The sequence below is a fragment of the Pantherophis guttatus genome, chromosome 3 (genome assembly GCF_059756535.1).
Source record: "Pantherophis guttatus breed Tessera chromosome 3, ASM5975653v1, whole genome shotgun sequence".
Taxonomy (NCBI): domain Eukaryota; kingdom Metazoa; phylum Chordata; class Lepidosauria; order Squamata; family Colubridae; genus Pantherophis; species Pantherophis guttatus.
Window position 1 is genome coordinate 10,063,839 of NC_142065.1, and position 27,931 is coordinate 10,091,769.

The 27,931-nt window shown below is 42.5% G+C and overlaps 1 long non-coding RNA gene across 1 annotated transcript in view; it reads left to right on the forward strand.

Moving 5' to 3' along the window:
• The first annotated feature begins 914 nt into the window (after nucleotides 1–914).
• The window catches only part of LOC148114490 (uncharacterized), a 53,157-nt gene continuing 26,140 nt past the window's right edge, over nucleotides 915–27,931 (forward strand). The window contains exon 1 of the long non-coding RNA XR_015732951.1: nucleotides 915–1,005. This is a non-coding gene — a long non-coding RNA (uncharacterized LOC148114490). The remainder of the gene's footprint in view (nucleotides 1,006–27,931) is intronic.

A 27,931-nucleotide genomic window follows, 5' to 3' on the forward strand; every position in this document is an offset into this window, starting at 1 on the left:
TATAGACAGCTGGTCATTTGCATCCTTTTAAGTGGATTGTTAAGGTCACCTGGAGGCTTGTCTGTGACCTCAGGGTCACCCGAGGACAGGTAGTACATGAGTTACGACCACAACTGAGCCCAAAATTTATGTTGCTAAATGAAACATTTGTTAAGTGAGTTCTGCCCCATTTTACGACCGTTCTTTCCACAGTTGTTAAGTGAATCATTGCAGTTGTTAAGTTAGTAACACGGTTGTTAAGCGAGTCTGGCTTCCCCATTGTTTTTGCCTATCAGAAGGATGTAAAAAGGGATCACATGACCCCGGGACACTGCAACCGTCATAAGTATGAACCAATTGTCAAGCATCTGAATTTTGATCACGTGATCATGGGGATGCTGCCCCGGTCGTAAGTGTGAAAAACGGTCATAAGTTCTTTTTTTCAGTGCCGTTGTAACTTCGAACGGTCACTAAATGAACTACCTGTAGTGCAAATGGGTGTGGTACCTTCTTGGAACCATTGAAAGGATTATGTTGTAGACTGGAGATACATGATCCCAGAGCGGGCTGTTCAATTTTGACATAGATGACCTCTTTGAGCCCTCTTCCAAACCAGCTGTCCTCTCTGTCTAAAATATGGACTTTGCCGTCTTCAAAAGAGTGGCCTTTGTCCTTTAAATGCAGATGGGCATTAAAAAAAAAATTAAAATAATTTATCTAAACAGAAACTATTACCATTATAGGGCAAGTTTTAAGGTTTAATTACTGGAGGTTTTCAAGAAGAAATTGGACAGCCATTTGTCCAGAAAAGTATGGGGATAGGTTGTTTTTTTTTTTTTAATTGCAGTAAACATTGTGACATGAGGAAGATGTCAAAATGGAAGATGACAGTATTGGTTCATCACATAGTCAGCCAGATGATCAGACTGAATATGGCATGTTTATCCAGCTACTGAGTCCAAGGACCTGGGATAGGCAGATGTTGATGCTTGATGGTGTTTAAGATATCATCACAGACTGTTCCAAGTAAGGCTGCTTTTTTCAATTGACTGATGTACTGTTATTATTAATTCCAGAATAACAATAATGTTGTCTTCCATTAATATTAGCTATGGGGTGGATTAGATTAGACAGATTTCCACATCTGGAATATTTGTTTATTTAATATAGCATTTTTGTTAAATATAGATGGGAAAGCTTATAACTATTGTTATACCCAGTATGTAAAGAAAAGAGAACCTATTACCGTCTTTCTTTCTTTCTTTCTTTCTTTCTTTCTTTCTTTCTTTCTTTCTTTCTTTCTTTCTTTCTTTCTTTCTTTCTTTCTTTCTTTCTCTTTCCCCCTCTTTCTTCCTTCCTTCCTTCCTTCCGTCTTTCTTTCTTTCTTTCTTTCTTTCTTTCTTTCTTTCTTTCTTTCTTTCTTTCTCTCTCTCTCTCTCTCTCTCCCCCCTTCCTTCCTTCCTTCCCTCCTTCCCTCCCTCTTTCTTTCTTTCTTTCTTTCTTTCTTTCTTTCTTTCTTTCTTTCTTTCTTTCTTTCTTTCTTTCTCTCTCTCTCTCTCTCTCTCTCTCTTTCTCCTTTCCTTTCCTTCCTTCCTTCCTTCCTTCCTTCCTTCCTTCCTTCCTTCCTTCCTTCCTTCCTTCCTTCCTTCTCTTTTCTTTCCATCCAACCAGGGTGGATTCTTTGTTTAATGTTAGACCTATTTGATATTTTTTTCTTTTTCCTTTTTTTGTACACAAGACTGTTTTTTTTTTCTTTTCGTTATTAGTGTTGGATGTTCATTTTTCTGTTTTGTATTTTATTTCTGTTGATTAAAAACAATATGTTAAAAAATATTGCTATGTTCCATGTTTATATGCAGGTATTCTGATACAGAAGCCTAAATTAATTCTTCATTTAGAACGTTGGAAGTTTGATTTGATTTGTTTTGCAAAGTTTATAAACCACCTCAAGTTTTCTTTCCAGGCGAAAGTACTATGTATTACAAGTGTTTATAATGAAAGTTGAGTGGATATTATCCATGAAACATCCCTATTCTTTCATTTTGATTTAGATTTATAATGGTGGAACCGCATCTGCCTTGTTGTGGAGATTAACTGTTCCTGTAGTTTGTTATTAATTTGAAATCTTAATCCCTCACTTGACATTAAATTAAATAACAACACATTATACACTAATACCAGAGATACCAAATTTCAGGGCAGTAAAATGAACTTATTAAGTAAAAAGGAAAGGGAAAACATGTTGGCAAAACCATCCCTTTGTATCGGAAAGTGAATTGAACCTTAAAACCTGCCCTATTACAGTGACAGTTTCTGTTTAAATAAATTACCGTATTTTATTTATTGAGCTTTGGGCGAATTAGGGAAATGAAAGAAATTGCCTGGTATAAGACACCTAAACTAAGAAAAATCTTTGCTTTTCCATCTGACATTCATCATCTTTTTGATGTTTAAAACTTCTGAAAGTTAAGAAAACCGATTGGCTGAAATTGCTACAGGTAGTCCTCGTCTTACAACTATTCATTTAGTGACTGTTCAAAGTTACAAAGGCACTGAAAAAAATGATTTATGACATACAACCGTTGCAGCACCTCTGTGGTCATGTGATCAAACTTCAGACGCTTGGTAACTGCTTCATACTTATGACCGTTGCAGTCTTTTACGACCTTCTGACAAGCAAACTCAACGGGGAAGGCCAGATTCTATTAACCATCGTGTTCCTAACTTAACAATTTCAGTGATTCACTTTACAACCGTGGCAAGCAAGGTCGTACAAGGGAGCAATAACTCGCTTAACAGTCTTGCTTTAGCAATGGCTGTCTTGCTTCTCTATTGACTTTGCTTGTCCCAAGGTCGCAAAAGGGGATCGCATGACCCTTGGGACACTGCAAACATAATTAATATGAACCAGTTGCTAAGCACTCAAATTTTGATCACATGACCATGGGGTGTGTGTGCTGCAACGGTCATAAATGTTGAAAATAGTCATAAGTCATTTTTTGCAGTGCTGCTGTAACTTCAAATGGTCACTAAATGAACGGTTGTAAGTCAAGGTTTACCTGTATTTGCTGCTGATCCTCCTACCTTTTCCAGCATCAGAGCCATCTCTAGAGTCCAGGGTCTTTGGACTGATTAACTGATTGGTTACTTATGTGTTACTAAGTTAGTCTCAGCTCTTAGTGACTGCACAATAGATTTTCTCCAAGTCTATCTGTGGCACCGGAAGTCAGCAAACGGGCCGTTTCTGGCTTCTGGAGGACCTCCGGGGGGGAGGGGGTGGGGAAGGCCGTTTTCACCCTCCCCAGGCTCCTAGAAAGAGGGGAGCCTGGGGAGGGCGAAAAACGGGCCCACCGGGCCATTGTGTGTTAAAAGTGGGGGGAGTGTGGGGGGTGGGTTGCATGCGCATGCAGGGGGGGGGTACATTGAATTATGGGTGTGGGCGACCCCCTCTGTACTCCCCTCGCTTTTGGCACGTGATGGCAAAAATATTAGCCATCACTAGTGTAGGGTCTCCTGCTTGGACAGGGGGCTGGAATAGATGATTTACAAGGTCCCTTCCAACTCGGTTAATCTGAGTCATCCTCCTTTTTTTTTCTTTCTCTCCATCTTTGCCAGGAGCAGCACTTTCATGCTCCAAGTTGGTTAGCAGATTGCAGAAGGTGAAAATACTTGTTTTCTTCATGGAAATATCGATCCGACCTAAACCTCATTTTAGACCAAAACGTTATTTCCTTGGAATTTCCAATCTTTCGCTACTCTTTCAACCCCCTAATTCAGGAAAAAAAAAAAAAATCAGATAATTTTAATTTTAGCTTGTTGCTGGTTCCATCTTGAACAGATAAATTCAACCTCTTTTTTTGCAGTTTTATCTAATCAGGAAATATTGTGTTCTAATCTCAGTTATGAAGTTAGTTATGAAGCTAAGTAATATTAACAGTGCTTCGGATGACCTCAAGTCATCGTTGTCTAGGATGTACGGTGAGTGACAATGCATCAGACTGTCCTCATTAGATGCTCAAAAGATAAACTTATCAGTCAAATTGTCTTATTACTGTGCTGCACTCTGAAGCATTTAATGAGGTAGGAGAAACCATCGCCTAATTATGCTATTAACAGTAATGATCATTTTAAAAAAATGATGAACCCTTTGACTGAATAGGTCATGATGTTCTAGCTGTCAGTTGCGTAAACCAGATCTGAATTACAAAGTTGTGCTTAGAGCTGATGGAAGAAATTTTAAAATGGAATAGAATAGAGCTGGAAGGGACCTTGGAGGTCTTCTAGTCCAGCCCCCTGCTCAAATAGGAGATCCTATACCATTTCAGACAAATGACTGTCTAGTCTCTTTGTTCTGCCCCAGCTACGGACCCCAAAGAATGCAGCACACACAAAGTCTGTACAAACCTTAGTTTACTAAATTAAATTAAATTTATTTATTTATTTATATTTAAATTTATATACTGCCCTTCTCCCGAAGAACTCAGGGCGGTGAACAGCCAAAGGTAAAAAACATAGAATACAGAAATTTAAAAGCAATTTAAAATATATTAAACAATTTGGCCCAACAATCAGTCTTTTTCAAACAAAGGCTGTTAATTAACTTTATTAACAGTCTACAAGAATCCAAAGAATAAATAATCGTAATCTTACTATGGTTGGCAGAAAGCCCAGAAGCAATTTGCAGGAAACTGATAAGAGTACCAAGATCAAGACATGAAGGAGAGTGAACGAAGTTGTTCCCTGCAAATTGCCTCAGTCATCCTTCCTTAAATAGGCTAAGGGAGTGGCTAATTAGCCCCAAGCCTTACTCTCGAGGAGACCTCCTCCTAAGGAGCCACTCCTGCCTTTTGGCAGCTCTGTGCGCCTCTGCATTGAGAAGAGGCTTCTCCTCTTTTTCCTCTTCACTTAAGGGAGCTTCTGAAGGTTCTGAAGGTCCTGGCTGAATCCTTGCCTCTGGCACCACATCTTCTCCAGCCTCCTCATTGTCTGACTCAAGTGCCAGCTGCACAGGCTGCTGGCGCAGCACCACACCAGCCTCCTCGCTGTCTGAATCAGCTACTAGCTGCACAGGCCGTTGACGGGCCACAACACTCTTCTTAAAAACCTTCAGCGAGGAAGCCCCTACAACAGGGGTGTCAAACTGGTGGCCGGATGCATCACGCATAGGCCACGCCCACCCCAGCTCCACGAAGACAAAAAACATTGTGATATGTCATGTGACATCAACATGACACGGTAGGTTTGACTGGTTAATTGTCCTCACTGTTAGGAAGTTTCTCCTTAATTCCAGGTGGCTTTTCTCTTTGACCAATTTCCAACCATTGTTTCTTGTCCTGCCGTCTTGTGCTTTGGAGAATAATTTGACTCCCCCTCTTCTGTGTGGCAGCCCCTCAAATTCTGGAATACTGCTATCATGTCACCCCTAATTCTTCATTTCTCTAGACTCACCCAACTGAAATCCTGCAGCCCTCCTTCTTCTTTCTTTTTTTTATAATGTTTATTGAATTTTCCAACATTTAAAACACAAATTTACACTTATAGCAGCTTTTCCATGTCGGTATCTATAGCTTTAGTAACAGTCATATTTTCATAAATCCTACTTCTATATATCACTACCCTAAGTTTTAACCTTATTTAAGTTATAATTACATCTTCTCACAAATCAATATCATATATTTCTTCTAAATTTTACAATTTATATATTATACTTTTACATCTTATACCTTAAATTTTACGTTTACTCTCAAGCCAGAAATACCATCTATTCCAAATTTGGTAGTACTCGGTTTCTTCCCTCTCTTTCATTTCCACAGACAGTCTATCCATCTCTGCACATTCATAGATTTTCGTTATTATAATTTGGTCCCTGCAGCCCTTCTTCATATGTTTTAGTCCCCAGGTCCTTGGTCATCTTAGTTACTCTTCTCTGCACTTTCCCCCCAAATCTCAACATCTTTTTTGTCATGTGGGGACCAAAATTGGTTGCAGTATTCCAGGTGTGGTCTTTTTCTCATTATTTTTCTCATTATTAAAATCAGAGACCAAGATGCAATTCAGGGGTGAAATGCTCCCGGTTCGGACCGGATCACCCGATCCGGTAGCGATGACGGCAGGTGGTTCGGAGAACCGGTAGCAAAAATCCCTGTGCCCCCATGCCCAGCTGGCCATGCCCATGCCCAGCTGAGCCGCGCGATCATCAGAGGCTGTTTTTTTACTTTTAAAAGCATTTTTTCTACAACCTCTTCGGCCGAAAAAATGCTTTTAAAAGTAAAAAAAAAAAAAAAGCCTCTGATGATGGCGCGGCTCAGCTGGGATCGTCAGAGGCTTTTCAAAGCATTTTTTTTCTGCAACCTCTTCATCCTAAGAGGCTGTAGAAAAAAAAATGCCTATAAAAGCCTCTGGCGATCCCAGCTGACTTGCCTGATCGTCAGAGGCTTCTAAAAGCATTTTTTTCTGCAACCTCTTAAGGTTGTAGAAAAATGCTTTTAAAAGAAAAAAAAAAAAGATGGCCACGCCCACCCAGTCACATTACCCCCCCCAAGCCACGCCCCCAGAACCGGTAGTAATACATTTTAGATTTCAGCCCTGATGCAATTCTAAATGTTTGATAGTCCTCGACTTATGACCGGTTAATGTCCAAATTTAGGATTGATCCAGAAAAAGTGACTTTCAACCCGTCTTTGAAATTATGACTTCTGTACTGCCCCTCTGGTCATGTGACTGCATTTTGAGTGCTTGGCAGCCAGCTCCTCTTTACAACCAATTGCAGTGTCCCGTGGTCATCTAATTTGTGACTTTTTTCTTAAACCTAGGACCACGTTCCTTAATGACCATGTTACTCACTTAATGACCATGATGGTTTGTTTAACAATTGTCATAAAAATGGTTGTAAAATCAATGATCTGTAAAGATTTATGCAAAGATTTATGACCAAAACTCTGAGCTCAACTGTCTATGGAGATTCTCAGTCATGGCAACTAAACTTTCTTGTTTTTCTTTGAAGACATTTCACTTCTCATCCAAGAAGCTTCTTCAGCTCTGACAGGATAGTGGGGAATGGAAGGATTTATACTCCTTGCAGGCAGCTGGTTATTTGCATCCTTCTAGGGAGTCATTGAGGCCACTTGGAGGTTTATCTATGTCTCAGGGTCACTTGAGTAGTGCAAATGGGTGTGGAGCCTTCTTGAAACTGCTTGAAAGGACTGTGTTGTAGACTGGAGATAGGTGATGTTGTATCCCTCCCCCTCTGTTGAGAGAGGGCTGTTCAATTTTGACATAGATGGCCTCTTTGACCCCACTTTCAAACTAGTGGTCCTCTCTCTCCAAAATGTGGACTTTGCTGTCTTCAAAAGAGTGGCCTTGGTCCTTTAAATGCAGATGGACTGCTGAATCTTGGCCTGATGGGTTTGTTCTCCTATGTTGTGCCATGCGTTTATGAAGTGGTTGTTTTGTTTCCCCAATGTATAGGTCTGCACATGTCTCACTGCATTGTACTGCATATATCACGTTGCTCAGTTGGTGTCTGGGTATTTTATCCTTGGGGTGGACAAGTTTCTATCTTTGTGTATTCTTGGGTTTTAAAGTGTGAACATATGTTGTGTTGGCTGAAGGTCTGACCTCAAGTGTACTCGTAAGTCAAAGACTACTTGTAAGGGTTGCAACAGAAGCAACTTTAAAGGAGCATGATTTTGCAAATTAAACTGTAGTTATAATTGTATACGGCAGTAAGTATTTGATTGTGTATAGAAACATAGATTGATTGGCTGTGCATCCACTATTTGTAAGAAAAGAGCAGAGAGAGTTGCGAGGTGGAATTAACTTGAGTCATCAACTTGAGTTGTTACAGTCCAACCCCTCCTTGACTCTATCTGGTGCCAATTTAGTCCTGAACTGTAGATGATCAGATTCAAACTTGAATAAATCTTCTATGCTGCAACTTTACGAATGGTTCTAATTCTTTTGTGCCTGACATTAATCTGGTCAACTAAAGTTCAGTACTAAATAGGGATTCCATAAGGGTCAATGAAATTCAGGAAGGGTTGAACTTGGAGCCCTTGTGGCAATGTAATGACTCTAAGCTGATGACACACTTAACTCTGCCCACCCCAGTTCTACCTGCTGTTCTCTTACACCAGGAGTGTCAAACTCGATTTCATTGAGGGCTGGATCACGGTTGTGTTTGACCTCGGGGGGCTGGAGTGGGCGTGGCCAGGGTGGGTTTGGCTAGCTCTTCACTCGTTTCGGGACCACCTTTGGTGACTCAAGTGCTCTGCCAGCGAAAAGTGCTCCGTTTTCTCTGGCAGAGGCACAATGGGCCAGTCCTTCGCTGTTTCCAGAACAGCCCTGTGGGCCAAAACTAAGCACTCTGTGGTCTGGATCTGGCCCCTGGGCCTTCAGTTTGACACCTTTGTCCTACACTATCTGGCTGAGGAATTCTGGGAGTCAAAGTCCACACATCTTCAAGTTACCAGTGTTGAGAAGCATTGCCAGATTTATTAAACAAATATAAGTGTTGCTTTAATTCAGGGGTGGGCTTCAAAAATTTTAGCAAGGGGTTCTCTGCCCAGTTGCTGGGTGGGCGTGGCCATGGTGGGCCTGGCAAAGTCGGTTGTCAACTTGCAAAGCTTTCAAGTTGCCATGAGCAGGAGGGAGGGAGAACTGAAGTGAATTCCATACATTCTTTCTGCCCGCAATCAGAAGGAGGGTGTTAGGTTTCACAGCCAGCCAAAGTGGTTAATTGGAGAATGTGATTTATGACATGGCCAGAGAGGAGGGGAGAGACAGGGTCATAGGGGAACATAAATCTACGTAGGATCAGTCCTAACTGCATCCGAGTATTGGCGGAATGGTGCTCCTAATAAATGAATATATTTCCTTTGAAGTTTGGATCATGGCTCATGAATTAATTAGGGCATCTTTCAGAAACTTGACATCAGCCTCCTGCACCATAGCGGGGGGGGGGGGATTTGCCCTCCCCAGGCTCCGGAGGCTTTCCTCGAGCCTCTGGGAGGGCAAAAATAGCCTCCCCAGGCTCTGGAGGCCCTCTGGAGGCCGGAAACTTCCCGAACTTCTGGTAGGCCCATTTTTCACCCTCCCCAAGCCTCCACATGTGCCCTGCACTTACCTGTATCCAAACCAGGCCGCATGGGGTCTCCTGGGAGGGGCGGGGTGGGGTGGGTGGGCCAGCCAGGAGTGGGATTTGGGGGTTGTCCGAACTGCACAGAATCTTGGCTAGAGGTTCTCCCGAACCCCTGCAAACCCCCAGCATCCCACCCCTGCTTTAATCGCTTGCTCATTTCCTATTTCCAGTTCCCTAACCTCTGGCTGGCCTGTATTCCAGAATTTCAAATGAGTACCTTGCCTTGCAGATCACTTATTGCCAAATTGCTCTGACAATTCAAAATATATATTCTTTTAAAGATACCAGTAAATCTGTTCTTAAGTAAATGGACTGGTCTAGTCTATTTGTGATGTAATTTATTATTTTTTTTTAAAGGAAGAACTGTAGTAATTGAATTATAGGTTTTTCTTTTTTCTTTTTAAAAAAGAAACCCTGCTTAGTCTATCATTTTTTCCCCCACAATACAAGTCCAGAACATTTTTAATGTTATTCTCATCGTTTTCATTAGCAGACAGCTTGTTCCTTGCCATCTTTAAATCAGTATATATATATATATGTAATGCTTTGGGCTCTCTGGATGATTGCATTTCTTGACAGTAATATAATAAACTCCCTGTAGAGTTGAATTGTGTACTTCATCTTGTTCCCATTTCTTCTTTCTTAAAAGGAAAAAAAAAAGTCTCTACTGGCAAAGTAAATTACAGTCCCATCTTTTGATCCAGGAAAGAGAAAGACTGAAAATTTAAGGCATTGTGATTTTCACTTCCAAATTTCCATTTCAATCTTGCTTCTTTATTGCACATGCTTTTAAAGTCTAAACAGGGTTTGTCATTATTCTGTTTCTGACCTCACTGCTGATGGCCTTACCTTGTTATAAAGAACAACTGAATAATCTTATACGGTGTAATCATGTTTGTTGACCAAAGTATCACTTTTTATGGGTCGGTATAATCAGAAGTGGGATTCACTTACCTTCCCTACCCGGTTCACAAATGTGAGCATGCCAGGGGTGAAATCTACTTACCTTCCTTACTGGTTCAGAAGTGCACGTGCGTCATGTGCACATGATGCACCAGGAAGTAATGACACCCGAGCGGGTGGGTGGAGCTTTGCTCCGCCATCACTACCGGATCGTCGAACCAACGGCCAAGATCATTACCGGACCAGGCGATCCAGCCTGATCTGGGAGCATTTCATCCCTGGAGCATGCACCTCCTCTGCGCATACGCACGGGGTTCCACACATGCTCTTTGCTCGAGCATTACATTCGGGCGGGTGGGCGGAGCCTCCCGCAGTCGCCACTACCGGTTCACCGGACAGAACTGGCTGAATCCCACTTCTGGGTATAATGTTTTTCTTAATGCAGTTGTTAAAAAAAAGAGTAGGCTCATTGATTGATGGGAAGTCACAGATGTATGTACCTAAGCATTATTTTATTTTATTTTATTTTATTTTATTTTATTTTATTTTATTTTATTTTATTTTATTTTATTTTATTTTATTTTATTATTTTATTTTATTTTATTTTATTTTATTTTATTTTATTTTATTATTTTATTTTATTTTATTATTTTATTTTATTTTATTTTAATTTAATTTAATTTTTTTATTTTTTTATTTTATTTTATTTTATTTTATTTTATTTTATTTTTTGAATTTATATTGCCGCCTATTCGCACATGGTGACTCAAGGCGGCTTACAGAATATAAAACCTCATTTAAAACAATAAAACTAATAAAAAAGAATCAAAATATAACATAACATAACATAACATAACATAACATAACATAACATAACATAACATATCACCCTCCCACCCTGGTGACAGCAGATCACATGAGCCATTTAATGGGCTCCATCCTGCTCTGGGTTCCCCAGGCCCGCTAGCAGAACCAGGTCTTCAGCGCCTTCCGGAAGAGCGCCAGAGTGGGGGCCATTCTAATCTCTGGGGGAATGATGTTCCAGAGAGAGGGAGCCACCACGGAGAAGGCCCTTCTTCTGGGTCCCACCAGGGCTATCTCCCTCGGGGATGGGACCTGCCTCCCCGCTCTGATGGGTCGGGTAGATGGGACCGGCAAGACACGGTCCCTCAGATAACCTGGTCCCAAGCCATGAAGGGTTTTAAAAGGGAGAACCAGCACCTTGAATTGCACCCGGAAGCAAATCGGCAGTGGAAACAATTACATACAGTGGAAATGATACAGAAATGAAAGGGGTGGAGCTTTCTCTTAGACAAGCAAGGGGGCGGAGCTTATAAACCCTAATTTATGAATCATAAACATTTTAATTTATGAATTGTAAACATATTTAGCCTCATGAAGTAGGCAGGATTGTCAGGGAGTTTGACAATCCTTGAGCAAGATCAACACTGGATTATATCAATGTTCCTCCTGGTTGGTCAAGGATCAGGGGTGGTATTCACTTACCTTCGCTACTGGTTTGCGAATGGAAGTGCGCGCGTGTCACTTCGCTCTCCCGTGCCATCTCTGCACATGCGCAGAGCATCAAAAATGGGATGTAATGGCGTCTGGATGGGTGGGCGGAGCCTCCCGCAGCCGCTGCTATAGGTTCGCCTGAACCAGATTGAACCGGCTGAATACCACCACTGTCAAGAACCCCTCGTAGAGGATGTGTGGCTGGGTTTTGGAAGTAGTTAATTCCTCTTTGAACAAGTGGGTTGTCCTGCCATCTCTTAGGAAGTTGATGTTGGTTTACTCCAGTGGTGGGTTTCAAGTAATTTAACAACCGGTTCTCTGCCCTAATGATTTCTTCCAACAACCAGTTCACCAAACTGTTCAAAAAGTTAACAACCGGTTCTCCCGAAGCGGTGCGAACTGGCTGAATCCCACCACTGGTTTACTCCCTCCTCAAGAAACCATCTCTGGGCCTGGCTAAAAAGGGGACTGGAGGCTAAATCGTAGGAAGAACAGTTGCAGGAATTGGGTATGTCTAATTTAATGAAAAGAAGGACTCGGGGTGACATGGTAGCACTCTTCCAATACTTGAGGGGCTGCCGCAGAGAAAAGAGGTCGGCCTCTTCTCCAAAGCACCAGAAGGCAGGAGAAGAAGTAAAGGATGGAAGCTTATCAAGGAGAGATCCAACCTAAATTTCAAGGGAAACTTCCCATCGATGAAATGGGAAGTTCCCAGAAGTTGTGGGTGCTTCATCACTGGAGGTTTGTAAGAAGAGACTGGACAGCCATTTGTCCAGAATGGTATAGGGCAGTGACGGCTAACCTTTTTGCCGTCATGTGCCAAAAGCGGGGGGAGCGCAGGGGGGTCACACATGTGTGTGCCCACACCCATAATTCAATTCTCCCGTGCCCTCCTGCACATACATGTGCGACCCCCCCGCGCGACCCCCACTTTTGGAACGTGATGGAAAAAAGGTTACTGGTGGGCCTGGTAGGCCTGTTTTTCGCCCTCCCCAGGCTCCAGAGGCTTTCTTGGAGCCTGGGGAGGGTGAAAACGGCCTTTCCCACCCCCCAGAGGCCCTCCGGAGGCCGGAAACGGCCCCTTTCCCGACTTTCGGTGGGCCTGAAAGGCCCGAAAATCAGCTGGCTGGCACGCACATGCATGCTGGAGCTGAGCTAGGGCAATGCTTGGGTGCCCACAGATATGACTCCGCGTGCCACCTGTGGCACGCATGCCATAGGTTCGCCATCACGGGTATAGGGTCTTCTGCTTCAGCAGGGAGTTGGACTAGATTTCAGGGGTCTGCAACCTTAAATACTCAAAGAGCCATTTGGACCCGTTTCCCACAGAAAAAAAAACCCACTTGGAGCTACAAAACCTGGATGGGCGTGGCCAACTCCACGACACTCACTCCTGCCCAGTCACATGACCCCCCCTAGCCACGCCTACCCAGCTGGTCATTAGGGCAGAGAACCGGTTGTTAAAAAACACCAGGAACCACAAAACCTTTCTCTCTCTCTCCCCCACTCTCTCTCCCTCTCTCTCCCACCCTCTCTCTGTATCTCTCTCTCTCTCTCCCCCCCTCTCTCCCCCTCTCCCTCTCTCTCCCACCCTCTCTCTGTATCTCTCTCTCTCTCTCTCTGTATCTATGTTTCTCTCCCCCCCTCCTTCTCTCTCCCCCCTTTCTCTGTATCTCTCAGATTTCCAAGGCCAGGCAAGTAGTGACTGGGAGGGGAGGGTGAAGGGCGGGGCCAGCCAGTGATGAGACAGGGAGCCACAGCAGAGGCCCCAAAGAGCTGCATGCGGCTCCAGAGCCACGTGTTGCTGACACCCGCACTAGAAGACGTCCAAGCTCCCTTCCAACTCTGTTATACTGTATTCTGTCCAGTTTCCTACCTTTTTAGGGAAGAGAGTGGAGAAGGTAGTCTTATTGCAACAACAGAAGACTCTGGAAGAGAATTATCTACACCCGCTTTCAGTCATGGTCCAGGCCAGGAAATGAGATAGTGTTTATCATGTTCTTGGATAATTTCCAGGTGCGGAAGAATGAGGAAGTGCATCCATTTTTGGTCTTCTTGACATCTCAGTGGTTTTCAGGACCATCGATCACGGTATCCTTCTGGATTGGCTCTGGGAATTGGAGGTGGATTGTGCTGGTTCTCCTTCTACTAGGATTGGTTGCAGGCAGTGTTGATAGAGGACTTTTTCAGCTTGTTGTATCTTAAGTTTCGTGCGATTTGCTTATATGATCTTACGATTGGCTTAATGGCCACAGTGATTTGCTTTGCAACCACCATAAAAATGGTCATAAAACCAGGTGTGGTCACATAATGAGTTATGATAGCACCGACTTGTAATGGAAATTCCTATTGTGGTTGTAAGTCAAGGATTATCTCTAAATTTTTCCCCTTATTTCAGAGGTGAAATGCTCCCGGTTCGGACCGGATCACCCGATACGGTAGCAATGGCGGCAGGTGGTTCAGGGAACCAGTAGCAAAAATCCCTCCCCCCCATGCCCAGCTGAGCCGCGCAATCATCAGAGGCTTTTTTTTAATTTTTAAAAGCATTTTTGTTACAACCTCTTCGGCCGAAAAAATGCTTTTAAAAGTTAAAAAAAAAGCCTCTGATGATTGTGCGGCTCAGCTGGGATTGTCAGAGGCTTTTAAAAGCATTTTTTTTTTTACAGCTGAAGAGGTTGTAGAAAAAATGTTTTTAAAAGAAAAAAAAGCCTCTGACGATCAGGCAACTCAGCTGGGATCGTCGGAGGCTTTTAAAAGCATTTTTTTACAACCTCTTCCAGAGGTTGTAGAAAAAATGGTTTTAAAAGTAAAAAAAAAAAAGTTGGCCATGCCCACCCAGTCACATTACCCCCCACAAGCCATGCCCACAGAACCGGTAGTAACAAATTTTACATTTCATGGCTGCCTTATTTGTAAATCAATATACATATACGCTTGCCAGAAGACACACTCCTAAAACAGGTGAAACCAGAACTAAAAAGATATAGTGATAAAATGTTTTCTGGGTATTTTAACTGGCTATTGCAATAGACTGATTTCCAGATGGATTAACTTGGTCCATTTTTACCATTCTCCACAAAAATACTTAATTGCCAAACGCTGGGGAAATCAGGCCATTCAGGTAGTTCAAATGAGTATAAAGATTATTGCATTAATAAGAAAAGAACTACATGAAAAAAAAAAGATACATATTTTTGAAAATTGCTGGGTTGAATTAAAGTAAATTACAGTTATTATCCAAATTTGCAGTATGTAAATCTGTTCTTTTTTGCTCCTTAAGCTTTCTACAGTCCCCATTTTGCATTACAAAAATGACATTCAAATAGCAGATTAGTGAAGCAGAAGGAGAGTAAATGAAAATAAAAATAAGGTAATTCAGAAGGGCAGGCCTTTCATGCTGTAAATATTTTTCATTAGATGAAGTAATTCAGCTTTTTAGTATGCAGTTTCTAAAAGTGGTTACCATAATATGTTTCTCTGGAGCAACCTTTGTGAAATGAAAACAAGAGAGAGAGAGAGAGAAAGGGATCTGGATGAGGAACTCTGAAAATAATTTTCGGAATATACACAAACACAGACTTGCATTATGCATAAATCTCATGTCAATCCATGCAAAGGTTTGGAATTTAATCAATGCAAGGTCAAAGTGACTGGGCAAAAATAAATGAGAAAGTTAGAGGCACGTTAGAATCACTATAGAACGAGGCCATGTACAACAAAAAATCTGTTTCGGAGCCAGATGCCTAGGAAGGAAAGAATAAAAAAAAAACGGGCCTGGTGGCTCAGCAGACTGATAGCATTGTGATTAACACCAGCTGTCTGCAATTACTGTAAGTTCTAATCTCCCCAGGCTCAAGGTTGACTCAGCCTTCCATCCTTTCTAAGGTAGGTAAATTGAGGACCCAGTTTGTGGGGGCAATAAACTAACTTTGTATAAATATACAAAAGGATGAAGGCTATTGCTTAGCACATTGTAAGCCACCCTGAGTCTCCGGAGAAGGGCGGCATATAAATCAAATTAAAAAACAAAACAAAACTGGCATCCAAGATTAAGGTTACCATAAAATAACGTGATCGTGACACCACTTGCTCTATTTCTCTTGGTAGAATTTATGCCTGCGCCAAATCAAAGAATTAATTTGACGGGGTGACTTCAATCCATCGGAGTGCCAGATAGACATGTCTTTTGTTCCTTCCCTTTCTTTCCGATCTTAGTGACAGGAGAGAGGTGCCTATTGTGCAATCATTACTTTGTTCCGATTTTTCATCTGAGATCCAATTTGCCTCTTGTCGTATACCCCAAAGTTGAAACACTCTGCTTTCTTGTATAACTTACAGAAGGAAACCACTTAATGACAGTTGGATGAGCATGCATAAAAGAACAAAACGCGCATATTTTTAAAAGGTGGCATTAAAGGAACATTACACTCCTGTTGCAAACATGAAACATAAGAACCGTGTTGTTCAATTGCCAGTAGGGAGAAATTGAAAGGACATGCTGGAAATAAGAGTGATGCTTGGAGGAACGGACAACCTGAATGCCACCATTGAAAAATAAAGCTAACTATATTTCTACTGAAAAATTGTAGGAAGAAAAATCTGGCCTGGTTCCAATTTGGGAGAAAGGTGCTGGAAATAAAATGGAAGCTGACTGGCAAAGAAAGAAGGTTTATTTGGTTTCCAGAAACTTCAGTGACAGCAGCAATGTTTCTGGGGTGGCTGACAAAATGGCCGAGTGAGTGGATAGATCTTTATAGAGTTCTGGGGTTTTGTGATTGAGATGCTCCAGGGGGTTGTGCAACGTAGCGAGCCTTGCATCTTTTACTATTTCAAGGGGGGGTGGATTAGCCCAATTATGTCCTAAAGGTCCTGTCCTGTCCTTAGAATTTGGTTGGGGAACGTAAATTCTTAATCCCATCAGCTCCAGGCTGTGGCTGAAGGTATTTTGTTTGTATTGTGTTGTGTTGTGTTGTGTTGTGTTGTGTTGTCTGCCAATGGATTGACCCAGTCTTCCTGAATGGATACAAAATCTGCATTCCTAAAGCCCAGCCTCTTCAAATTTCTTAGTCTGAAGTTGTTTTCCTATGGCAGAAAGACTGGAGCTGCTTTCTGCCTTTGTTAAGATTTTTTTTCTCCATTTCTCCCTTGGGGAAATACAATATTCTACCTCTTTTTAATATTAAGAATAAAGAATATTTTAATCTGGGGAGGGCAGGGCCTTCCTACAAAATAAAACAGGGCTGTAGTTGTAGGTTTTCAGTACCCAATAGACATGGAATTTAAACCATTGCTGCTTCAGATGAGGAGATCACATCTCTCTCTTTCTGTCCTAGCCACTTTTTACAGAGGCACAACTGAGAGCGTTTTAACAAACGGCATCCCTGTTTGGTTTGCTGGCAGCAGCACCTCAGATAGAAAGTCCATACAGAGAGTGGTGAGGACAGTGGAGAAGATTATAGGAAGCCATCCGTCTGGTATACTCGCAAGATTTGTTTTTCTCGCCATGTACATGTATACATTTAAACTAGACTGTGTTGTTTCTCTGTGTTCATACATGTGGGTATATGCATATTTATTTATTTATTTATTTTGTCATGTTTATGTAGTGTATATTGGAGGTGGTGACTCTTTGAGAGCTGTATGCAATGAAATTTCATTTTAATGTCTGCCGATTAGTGTATATTCAAAGTGATAAAGTTATTCTAAATCTAAATCTAAGTCTTCACTTTAATGTTAGTCAGTTACCTGGGATTACATGAAACCAGGCTGCTGGGCAGCTCTCAAAACCAAAAGCGGTCTGATTTTCACAGAGTTTTCTTTAGCAAGATTTATTGAGGAGAATGAGACGGGGTTACAGGAATGACAAAAACGGAATTACTGCTTGTATAGAACCAGTATAGGACTTTAAGGCAAAGGCTTTCTGATTTTCCTTTGAACAGAAGACAAATCTTTTCACCTGTAATGGAAAATCTTGTGATGATTGTTCACATAAACATCTTCTGAAAATTTCATTCCATTATAATACCTTGTTCCAGGGGTGAAATCCAGCAGGTTGTCGGGGTTGATTGACAGGTTCTGGAGAACCGGTAGTGGAAATTTTGAGTAGTTTGGAGAACCAGCAAATACCACCTTTGGCTAGCCCCAGAGTGGGGTAGGAATGGAGATTTTGCAATATCCTTCCCTCAGGAGTGGGGTGGGAATGGGGATTTTGCAGTATCCTTCCCCTGCCATGCCCACCAAGCCATGCCCACAGAACCGGTAGTAAGATCTTTCTTTCTTTCTTTCTTTCTTTCTTTCTTTCTTTCTTTCTTTCTTTCTTTCTTTCTTTCTTTCTTTCTTTCTTTCTTTCTTTCTTCCTTCCTTCCTTCCTTCCTTCCTTCCTTCCTTCCTTCCTTCCTTTCTTCTCACCCTCACCCTCCTCCTCCAGTTTTCCCTACAACAACGCTCTGAGGAGAGTTGAAGAGAGAGAGAGAGAGAGGAGGGAGGGAGGGAAAGAGGGAGAGAGAGAGAGGGAGGGAGAGATTGAGAGGGAGAGGGGGAGAGAGAGAGAGGGAGGGAGGGAAGGAGGAAGAGGGAGAGGGAGGGAGAGAGAGGAGGGAGAGGGAGAGAGGGAGGGAGGGAAAGTAGAGGGAGGGAGGGAGAGAGAGGGAGGGAGAGAAGGGGAGAGAGAGGGGGAGGGAGGAAGGGAGAGAGAGAGAGAGAGGGGAGGGAGAGAGGGAAAGAGGGAGAGGGAGAGAGGGAGAGAGCGGGAGGGAAGTGGAGAGACCCAAAACTACTCAGTTGGCTGACTTTCATGCCTAAACTGGGACTAGAACTCACCGTCTGCTAGTTTTGATATCCAAGGGGAATCCCATGCAGACTTCACTGTTTCACCCCAGTGTTTTGGGAGTTGGAGTCCCCACATCTTCAAGTAGCCAAGGTTCATAAATACTCCTATAGAAAGATGCAGAGAAGCGTTGTTCTGTTTTAGATGCTTTAATCAAACTTTAGAGAGGCTCAGTCATCGATTTTTGTACCAGGTGTAGTTTGATATTCAGCAAGGCATTTTTTCCTTCCAAACAGTGTTCTATATTTCAAAACGACCAACTTCATTGAACCTTTGTGGGCATTTGGCTGATCCTATAATATCAAGAGTGATCAGAATTCTCTGTAGCATTATTTAATAGCTTCTAAATGCAGCATTTGGCAGATAGCATTATGATATTCTGGGCATGCTGTGCCCTATTAGATTAATTTTAAGACATGTAATAGCCTGAGGTTTACAATTGCCTCCCAAAATATAATATTTTCAGGCCATCGATGCCTTCATTTGGAAGCCATAAAGGCAGTTAGCAAAATTGCTAACATTTGGCAAATGCAAGTTGTAACAACTTGCTATTTCTTTCTTCTCTGTGCGATTGGCGCTTTGTGTTTTAGTAATAAAAGTGCCACATGACATGCATTATCCCCCTCAGCAACATATGGAAGCTGCAAGTAAATGGAACAGAAAATAATAGGTGCACAATATTCTCTGAGCATCAGTTTCTGCTAAGGAGAGAGAAAAAATGTGGACCATCCACAAAAACTCACAGAATCAAAATGGAACTTTCTCAAATCTACTTGATATATCTTCTCAGAATAACAGAATAGAATAACAGAGTTGGAAGGGACCTTGGAGCAACGGTGGGCTGCCCCTGGTTCAGACCGGTTTGCAAGAACCAGTAGTAAAATCGTTGAGAGGCTCCGCCCACCGACCCCGACGTCATCGGGGAGCTTCTGCGCATGCCCTGTTGCGAACCGGTAGTAAAGGTAAGTAGAACCCACCCCTGGCTTGGAGGTCTTCTAGTCCAACCCCCTGCTCAAGTAGGAGGCCCAGGGGTGAAATCCAGCAGGTTCTGGAGAACCGAAAGCGGAAATTTTGAGCAGTTCGGAGAACCGGCTGGCCCCAGAATGAGGTGGGAATGGGGATTTTGCAGTATCCTCCCCCAGGAGTGGGGTGGGAATGGAGATTTTGCAATATCCTTCCCCCAGGAGTGGGGAGGGAATGGGGATTTTGCAATATCCTTCCCCCAGGAGTGGGGAGGGAATGGGGATTTTGCAGTATCCTTTCCTTGCCATGCCCACCAAGCCACACCCACCAAGTCACACTATGCCCACCAAGCCACGCCCACAGAACCGGTAGTAAAAAAATTTGGATTTCACCACTGAGGAAACCTTATACCATTTCCCAAAATTTTCCCACAACAATTACCTGTGAGATTAATTGAGTTGACAGAGAAAGGACTGAAACCTGGGTTTTTCCTGCTCTTGATCCAGGATCTTTGCTACAGCATTAACATGGCCTTCAAATGAAGGTCACAATTGGCCTAAATGACTTAAGCAGCGTAAACCGAAATCCTGCTTTGTCCAAAAAGAGGAATGTTCAGCCGTTGCTGCTGTCAACTTTATGGGAAGCCAGCCCAGATCCTCTCTGGCTATCTCAGGGTGCTTCCATTAATCATCTGTAGGCAGTTCAATTCTGAACAGGAACACAATTGCAACAATAATTCTGAAGTAGCTGGAACGGAAGAAAGAGCTCGGCAAGAAACCAAGCTGATTAAAGCAAGATCAACAATGGGATTTGTAGCCAGTTGAAATCTTCAGGGAGAACTTTTCTCCACTAAACAAACTAAGAAACCAAACAAAAAAAACTAGACACAAAGCTTATTTGATTTTGTTTTTTTTAAAGATATGTCAAAACGTAAAAGAGGCAGAGAAAATGCTTGGCACGGGCATTAAATCCCATCTAGGCTGTAGGCTTGACAAATGGTAGCTTGTCGATCGAAAGGTTGGCAGTTCAGCGGTTCAAATTGGATGCAGTATCCCAAGTGTGGCTTTACAAATGCAGCATAAAGTGAAATTATCACTTCTCATGAACTTAATGTTCTCCAATACTGATCTAATCCAAAATCTTGTCCATTCTACCAAATTGGAATATATAAATGTCCTAAAGTTAAAGAAATTAACTGGGATGAACTGTTAGCTTGGCTAAGCTGGGGAGAAAGGATTTACAGCTAAACGATAAAGGTAAAGGTTCCCCCACACATGCGTGATAGTCATTTCTGGCTCTAGGGGGCGGTGTTTCAAAGCCAAAGAGCCAGCGTTGTCCAAAGATGTTTTTGTGGTCATGTGGCCAGCATGACTCAACACTGAATGCGCACGGAACGCTGTTACCTTCCCTATTTTTCTACTTGCATTTTTTACATGCTTTTGAACTGCTAGGTTGACAGAAGCTGGGACAAGTAACGGGAGCTCACCCCGTTACGCAGCGCTATGGATTCGAACTGCTGAACTGCCGACCTTCTGATCGACAAGCTCAGCTTCTTAGCTACTGAACCACCGCATCCCTGATTTACAGCTAGTGAACTCCAAGAAAACCTGCTCTGGGTTCAGAACTTGACATTGGGATGAAATTTGCAGAGCCAAATTTGGGTGTGTATGTGTGATACGTGAATGGATCATCATTCCACCCACCCCTCCTTCCATCTGCCTGGTTTGGATGTGATGGATAAACAGGTCCTACATCTCATTCGCTGAGTTGGCCTCCAGTGGAGACATGATGTATGTTGTACCAGGTTGTACCAAGTTGTGTCTAATTGGAGAATGTTGTATATCACACTTCCCAGCACAAGGGCACTTGCTCAGACAGAAGCCAAAGAGCATCGGTGTGGAAAGTTTTATGTTCGCATCCATCTCGTTGAGATGCTGCGGCCCTTTGAAAAGATCACCCAAGAAGAGAAAGGAGGAAGAAGAACAACAGGTTACACACTGCAGGAAGAACTTTAGTACAGGCAGTCCTCAGCTTATGACCTTTCATTGAGAGACTGTTCAAAGTTACGACGGTGCTGAAAAAGGCGACTTACAACATAGTCCTCGTACTTATGACTGTTGCACATCCCCACAGACATAATTGAAAAGAAAGTAAAAATCGGGATTGCTCGAATACTACCTTGGAAAATACTAAACTGAAAATGAATGCAACAATAGAGAGAGAATAGAGAGGGATAGAGGAGAGGAGAGAGGAAGGAGAGAGAGGGAAAGAAGAAAGGGAAAAGGAGAGGAAGAAAGGGCCTGGTGGCTCAGCAGACTGATAGCATTGTGATTAACACCAGCTGTCTGCAATTACTGTAAGTTCGAATCTCACCAGGCTCAAGGTTGATTCAGCCTTCCATCCTTTCTAAGGTAGGTAAATTGAGGACCCAGTTTGTGGGGGCAATAAGCTGACTTTGTATAAATATACAAAAGTATGAAGGCTATTGCTTAACGCATTGTAAGCCGCCCTGAGTCTCCGGAGAAGGGTGGCATATAAATCAAATTAAAAAAAAAAAAGAGGGGGGAAACAAGAGTAGGAGAGAAGGTTAGAAGGGAGGAAGAAGGGAGATGTGGGGGAAAGGAAGGGGAAGGAGAGAAGGAGAAGGAGAGGAGGAAAGAAGAAAGTAGAAGAGTAGATGGAAGAATGGAGGAAAAGGAAAGAGGAGAAGGAGAAGAAGGATTGTTGTAAAACAAGGGAGATGAAATGGTATAAGAGCAACCCCAAATATAATTAAATTGTTTAGGATGAAGATTGTATTAGTATGAAAGTTAAAAGAAAATATGTATGTTAGATAAGAAATTTAACATATCTTACATTTAAGATATGTTTATGAGAAAAAAAAATGAAAAACTTTTTCAAAAAAAGAAAGAAAGAAAAAGCATCGTTGGGACGATTGTACAGATTACTATACAGTAATGTAGTGTAATGTAATGTAATGTAATGTACCCATATGACCTGCAGAGGGCAGTGTGCCTCAGGAAGATAACAGTGGTGAAATAGTGAATTTGTTCAAAAATGCTTTGCAGGGTAATCTTTGCTGTCAATCTTCCATAATCTGACTAAGATTAGTGGCCATGGCACTCATCATATCTCTAGACGATGCTGGACTGGAAATTCAAGCAGTGCCTTTTATATCTTGGTTACACATCATTTACTAACAAAGAATGGACAAGATATCACTGATTATGAACTGAAGTCTGGAGAAGCATTTTAATGGGTTTTTTTTTTTTTAAAGAAATACATTTCTATTTTGCCACATTGCTCCATAGAGGCATTCCCAGCAAAGCAAAGCAGTGAAGCAAAATTCAAGTAGTCCTCGACTTGCAACGGTTCATTTAGTGACCAAGGTTTACAACGGCACTGAAAAAAGTGACTTATGACTACTTACGACTGTTGTCGCCGCATCATGTGATCAAAATTTGGACACCTGGTGACTGATTCATATTTATGATGGTTGCAGTGTTCTGGGGACACACGATCTTCTTTTGCGACCTTCTGACGAGCCAAGTCAATGGGGGAAGCCAGATTCACTTAATAACCATATTACTAATTTAACAACTGCAGTGATTCACTTAACAAGTATGGCAAGGTCGTAAAAAGGGGAAAAGTCCACTTAACAAATGTCTCAGCAACATACATTTTGGGGTCAGTTGTGGACGTAAGTGGAGGACTACCTGTACTACTCAAAGCAGGCATAGCCGAGGTCAGGGGTCGGCAACCTTAAACACTCAAAGAGCACAAAGGTCCTAACTGGAAGGCCCCCATTCAATTCTGGAGCAGACCGGAAGTCCAGTTCCCCCACCATAGAGTCTCCTCCTAGCGAGGTATCATGGTTTCCTCTATGGGTCCTAACCGAAAGCCCTATCAATTGTGGAGCCGACTGGCGATAGGGAGCCGCAGCAGAGGGATGAAAGAGCCACATGTGGCTCCAGAGCTGCGGGTTGCTGACCCCTGGCCTAGGGGTATAATTTGCACCCTCCCAAAATGTCAAATGTGTATCAAGTTTGATTTTTTCCCCCCACTTCACCTATTTCAAGAAATTCCTTTGTGCGTTGAAGATCACAATATCTCCATCTGGACTACCTTGCCTGGTTAGTACTTGGAGGACAGAGCATCTCAGAATCCCTGGGCTGTAGATTAGATGGAGAAATTGCAGGAGAAAATAGAAAACCAATCTCAGGAAAAGAGTATGGCTGTGTCACGAATTGAGTTCATTTTAATCGTTATATTCAGTAACTTAGCGACGGTTCAGACTTATGGCAGGCCTCTCTCGGCAGAGGTGGGTTTCACATAATTTTACCACCGGTTCACCGCGAATGGCTTGCAGGCATGCACACGAATTAGAAAACGTGACTAAACAGGACATCATAGCGCCGGCACTCCTGGTTCGCCTGAACTGGTCCGAACCGGCTGAATATCACCACTGTCCCTGGGAGGACTTTAATCAAGGAACTACCAAACAAAAAACCATACCCTCACCAACACTGGCAGGACAAGCCTCTAGTATATAAAAAGAGAGCAAACCCCACTCTCTTCTAGCACTGATGATGTTACTTAGTTGGGTAATATGACATCTGCAAGAAAACAATCGAGGTCAGAGATCACGAAGGACCTCACACTCCTCCTCCTCCTCCTCCTCCTCCTCCTCCCTGCAAACCCCACTCTTTTCTAGCACTGATGACGTTACTTAGTTGGGTAATGTGACATCTGCAAGAAAACAATCGAGGTCAAAGACCACCAAGGACCTCACACTCCTCCTCCTCCTCCTCCTCCTCCTCCTCCTCCTCCTCCTCCTCCTCCTCCTCCCCTCCTCCTCCTCCTCCTCCTCCTCCTCCTCCTCCTCCTCCCTGCAAACCCCGCTCCCTTCCGGCATTGATTACATCACTTATTTGAGTAATGTGAGATCTGCAAAAAAACAAAGCTCAGAGTGCACCAAGGACCCAAAAGTTTAACCTTGAGCTACAAATATTCTCTTCCATTAGAGTTATAAATAAGCCATCGGAAAAAACCCAAGAAACACAGGTGAGCTTGCTTTCAATGCTTAACTTAACGCATTGTAAGCCGCCCTGAGTCTCCGGAGAAGGGCGGCATATAAATCAAATTAAAAAAAAAACAAAACTGGCATCCAAGATTAAGGTTACCATAAAATAACGTGATGGTGACACCACTTGCTCTATTTCTCTTCGTAGAATTTATGCCTGCGCCAAATCAAAGCATTAATTTGAAGGGGTGACTTCAATCCATCGGAGTGCCAGATAGACAGGTCTTTTGTTCCTTCCCTTTCTTTCCGATCTTAGTGACAGGAGAGAGGTGCCTATTGTGCAATCATTACTTTGTTCCGGTTTTTCATCTGAGATCCAATTTGCCTCTTGTCGTATACCCCAAAGTTGAAACACTCTGCTTTCTTGTATAACTTACAGAAGGAAACCACTTAATGACAGTTGGATGAGCATGCTTAAAAGAACAAAACGCGCATATTTTTAAAAGGTGGCATTAAAGGAACATTACACTCCTGTTGCAAACATGAAGAGGGCTGTTGACAATCATTTGCATTGTCTCTGTTCTGCTGATCAGACAAAAGGGAAGCGGGAGAAGCAACTCTTCTGGAATTAAGGAGAAACTTCCTAACAGTGAGGACAATTTAACCGGTGGAGCAGCTTGTCTTCAGAAGTTGTGGGTGCTTCATCACTGGAGGTTTTTAAGAAGAGACTGGACAGCCACTTGTCTGGAATGGCATAGAACAGGGATGGCTAACTTTTTTGCCGTCGCGTGCCAAAAGCAGAGGGAGTGCGGGGGGTTGTGTGCATGTGTGCCCATAGCCATAATTCAATGTGTCCCACCGCCACACATGTGCGCATGTTCCCCCAAGCCCCCTGCTTTTGGCATGCACGGTGGGCCCGGTAAGTCTGTTTTTTGCCCTCCCCAGGCTCCAGAGGCTTTCTTGGAGCCTGGGGAGGGCGAAAACAGCCTTCCCCACCCCCCCTCCCCACCCCCCTGGAGGTCCTCCAGAGGCCAGAAACGGCCCACTTGCTGACTTCCAGTGGGCCCGAAAGGCCCAAAAATCAGATGCGCGCACCGGGGCTGAGCTAGGCAACACTCGCGTGCCTACCAATATGGCTCCGTGTGCCACCTGTGGCACGCGTGCCATGGGTTTGCCATCATGGGTATAGAATTTCCTGACTGAGCAGGAGGTTGGACTAGAAGACCTCCACGGTCCCTTCCATCTCTATTCTATTCTATTCTATTCTATTCTATTCTATTCTATTCTATTCTATTCTATTCTATTCTATTCTATTCTATTCTATTCTATTCTATTCTATTCTATTCTATTCCCTTCCCTTCCCTTCCCTTCCATTCCATTCCATTCCATTCCATTCCATTCCATTCTACTTTCTGCAATTTAGTTTACTAAAATATCCAGGAAAATTAACCCTGGCAGAATTAGCACTTACAGGTAAATCTTGTTTATTGATTCCCCTGTTTAGTGACCATTTGAAGTTACAGCAGTTAAAAAAAAAACAGTTTGGGGACAAATCCTTGCTGTAGCATCCTGCGATCACATCAGTGGTGGGTTGCCCCCGGTTCGCACCGGTTCTATAGAACCGGTAGTAAAACCGGCGGAAGGCTCCGCCCACCAAGCCCGACGTCATCAAAACGCTTCTGCGCATGCGTAGAAGAGCGCACGCGTGAGTGAAGCGGCTGTGTGCGCGTGGCCCCGCTGCGAACCAGTAGTAAAAGTAAATAGAACTCACCCCTGGATCACATGATATATGAGCTTCACATCTGGTTTCCAACAAGCACAGTTAATGGAAAACTCAGGAATGAAATCTCAACTTGAGGTGACGTGATGCCTCGTTTAATGACCACACTCGTTCACTTAAGGATGCAAGCAGAAGTGATGTAAGTCTGCCCCAGTTGCATGATTTTTTTTCTCTTAGCGACCACAGCACTTAGCAAGAGAGTGGCCAGTCGCAAATGTGGTCGTTAAATGAGGAACACCTGTCTACAGGTGGACCTAAGTAATCAAGTAACAGTGCAAGATCATGGCCTGGTTAATCAGTCAATCAATCAGTATAGTGTTGGAAGGGACCTTAGAGGTCTTCTAGTCCAACCCCCTGATCAAGCAGGAGACCGATACCATTTCAGATAAATGGCAGTTCAGTCACTTCTTAAAAAACTCCAATGAGGTTTTTAATCAATCAATGAGTCAATGAGAATAATCAATAAACATGAATTAATAAGAATTAATCATTATTTCTTAATTATTAAGTATTCATAATTAATTAAGAATTGATACAAATAATTAATAAGGATTAATAAGAATAATCAATGAGAATTAATCAATAAGTCAGTGAGAATAATCACCCAGCCTGAAGCTCCATAGTTAGACGCTTCAGACAAAAGGCTGCACCTGGTATGATAAAAAGAGTGTCTTTATGAGAAAAAAAAAAAATTTTGTTCCCTGTCATCATCTTGTTCGATACCCCTCCCTCCCCAATAGCTTCTTCTTTCTCTCTTATAATTAACAGAAGAACAGAACAGAAATTTTTGGCTCAATTGTGGTCATACGTCAAGGAATAACTGTGGTATCAGTTGAGGATAAATAAATAGCATTTCCCATAGAGGTGGTATTTAGCAGGTTCTGACCAATTCTGGAGAACCGGTAGCGGAAATTTTGAGTAGTTCTGAGAACCGGTAAATACCACCTCTGACTGGCCCCGCCCACATCTATTCTCTGCCTCCCATGTCTCAGCTGATTGGGAGGAAATGGGGATTTTGCAGTAGCCTTCCCCTGCCATGCCCACCTTGCCACGCCCACCAAGCCGCACCCCCAGAACTGATACTAAAAATTTTGAATCCTACCACTGATTCCCCCCCACATCTCAAATTATAAGTTTGGAATCCAACTTAGAATCTCAGTCAACAGATTTTCCTCATAAACCTTTAACAAGATTCATAGGGACCAATTAAATTTAAAAGTAAGCTGAAAGAAAGGAGAAAAACCAAACTAAGACAGACGTAGTCTTTGATAGGAAAAAAAGAATTCTTCAGTGAGTTCAGCCAGGTGTTAATTAAGTTTAAAAACGATTCTTAGCTTTTTAGTTTGTCGCACATTTTGCATTGCGATGAAGAATTTGGCACTAATAATTTCAGTTTTATAATTGCTAAAGCCACATGTTTAGCCTTCTTGGAGATAAGAATGCCACGGATTGATTTATTTTATTGTTATTTGTATCCCACTTTTATTATTTTTGTATATATAATTCAAAGTGGCAACCATTTTGAAAAAAAAAATTCTAATCAACAGGAACCAAATATATGCAACTGCTTTGATTACCAATCAGTGGCTGTTGTAGCAGAAATATTCATATTTTAAATAATCAAACCTAAAGATATATAATTTTGGTTAAAAACTGAAAAAGAGAAAAATTGCAGAGTGGGAAAACAAGGCTTTTTTTGTGCAAAAATGGATTTTAACATCTTTTGTAATGCTACAAAAATGGCTGGTGCACAGGCTGGAAAATATACTAAATAAATTAATACATAAAAAAGAAGGGAGGCTT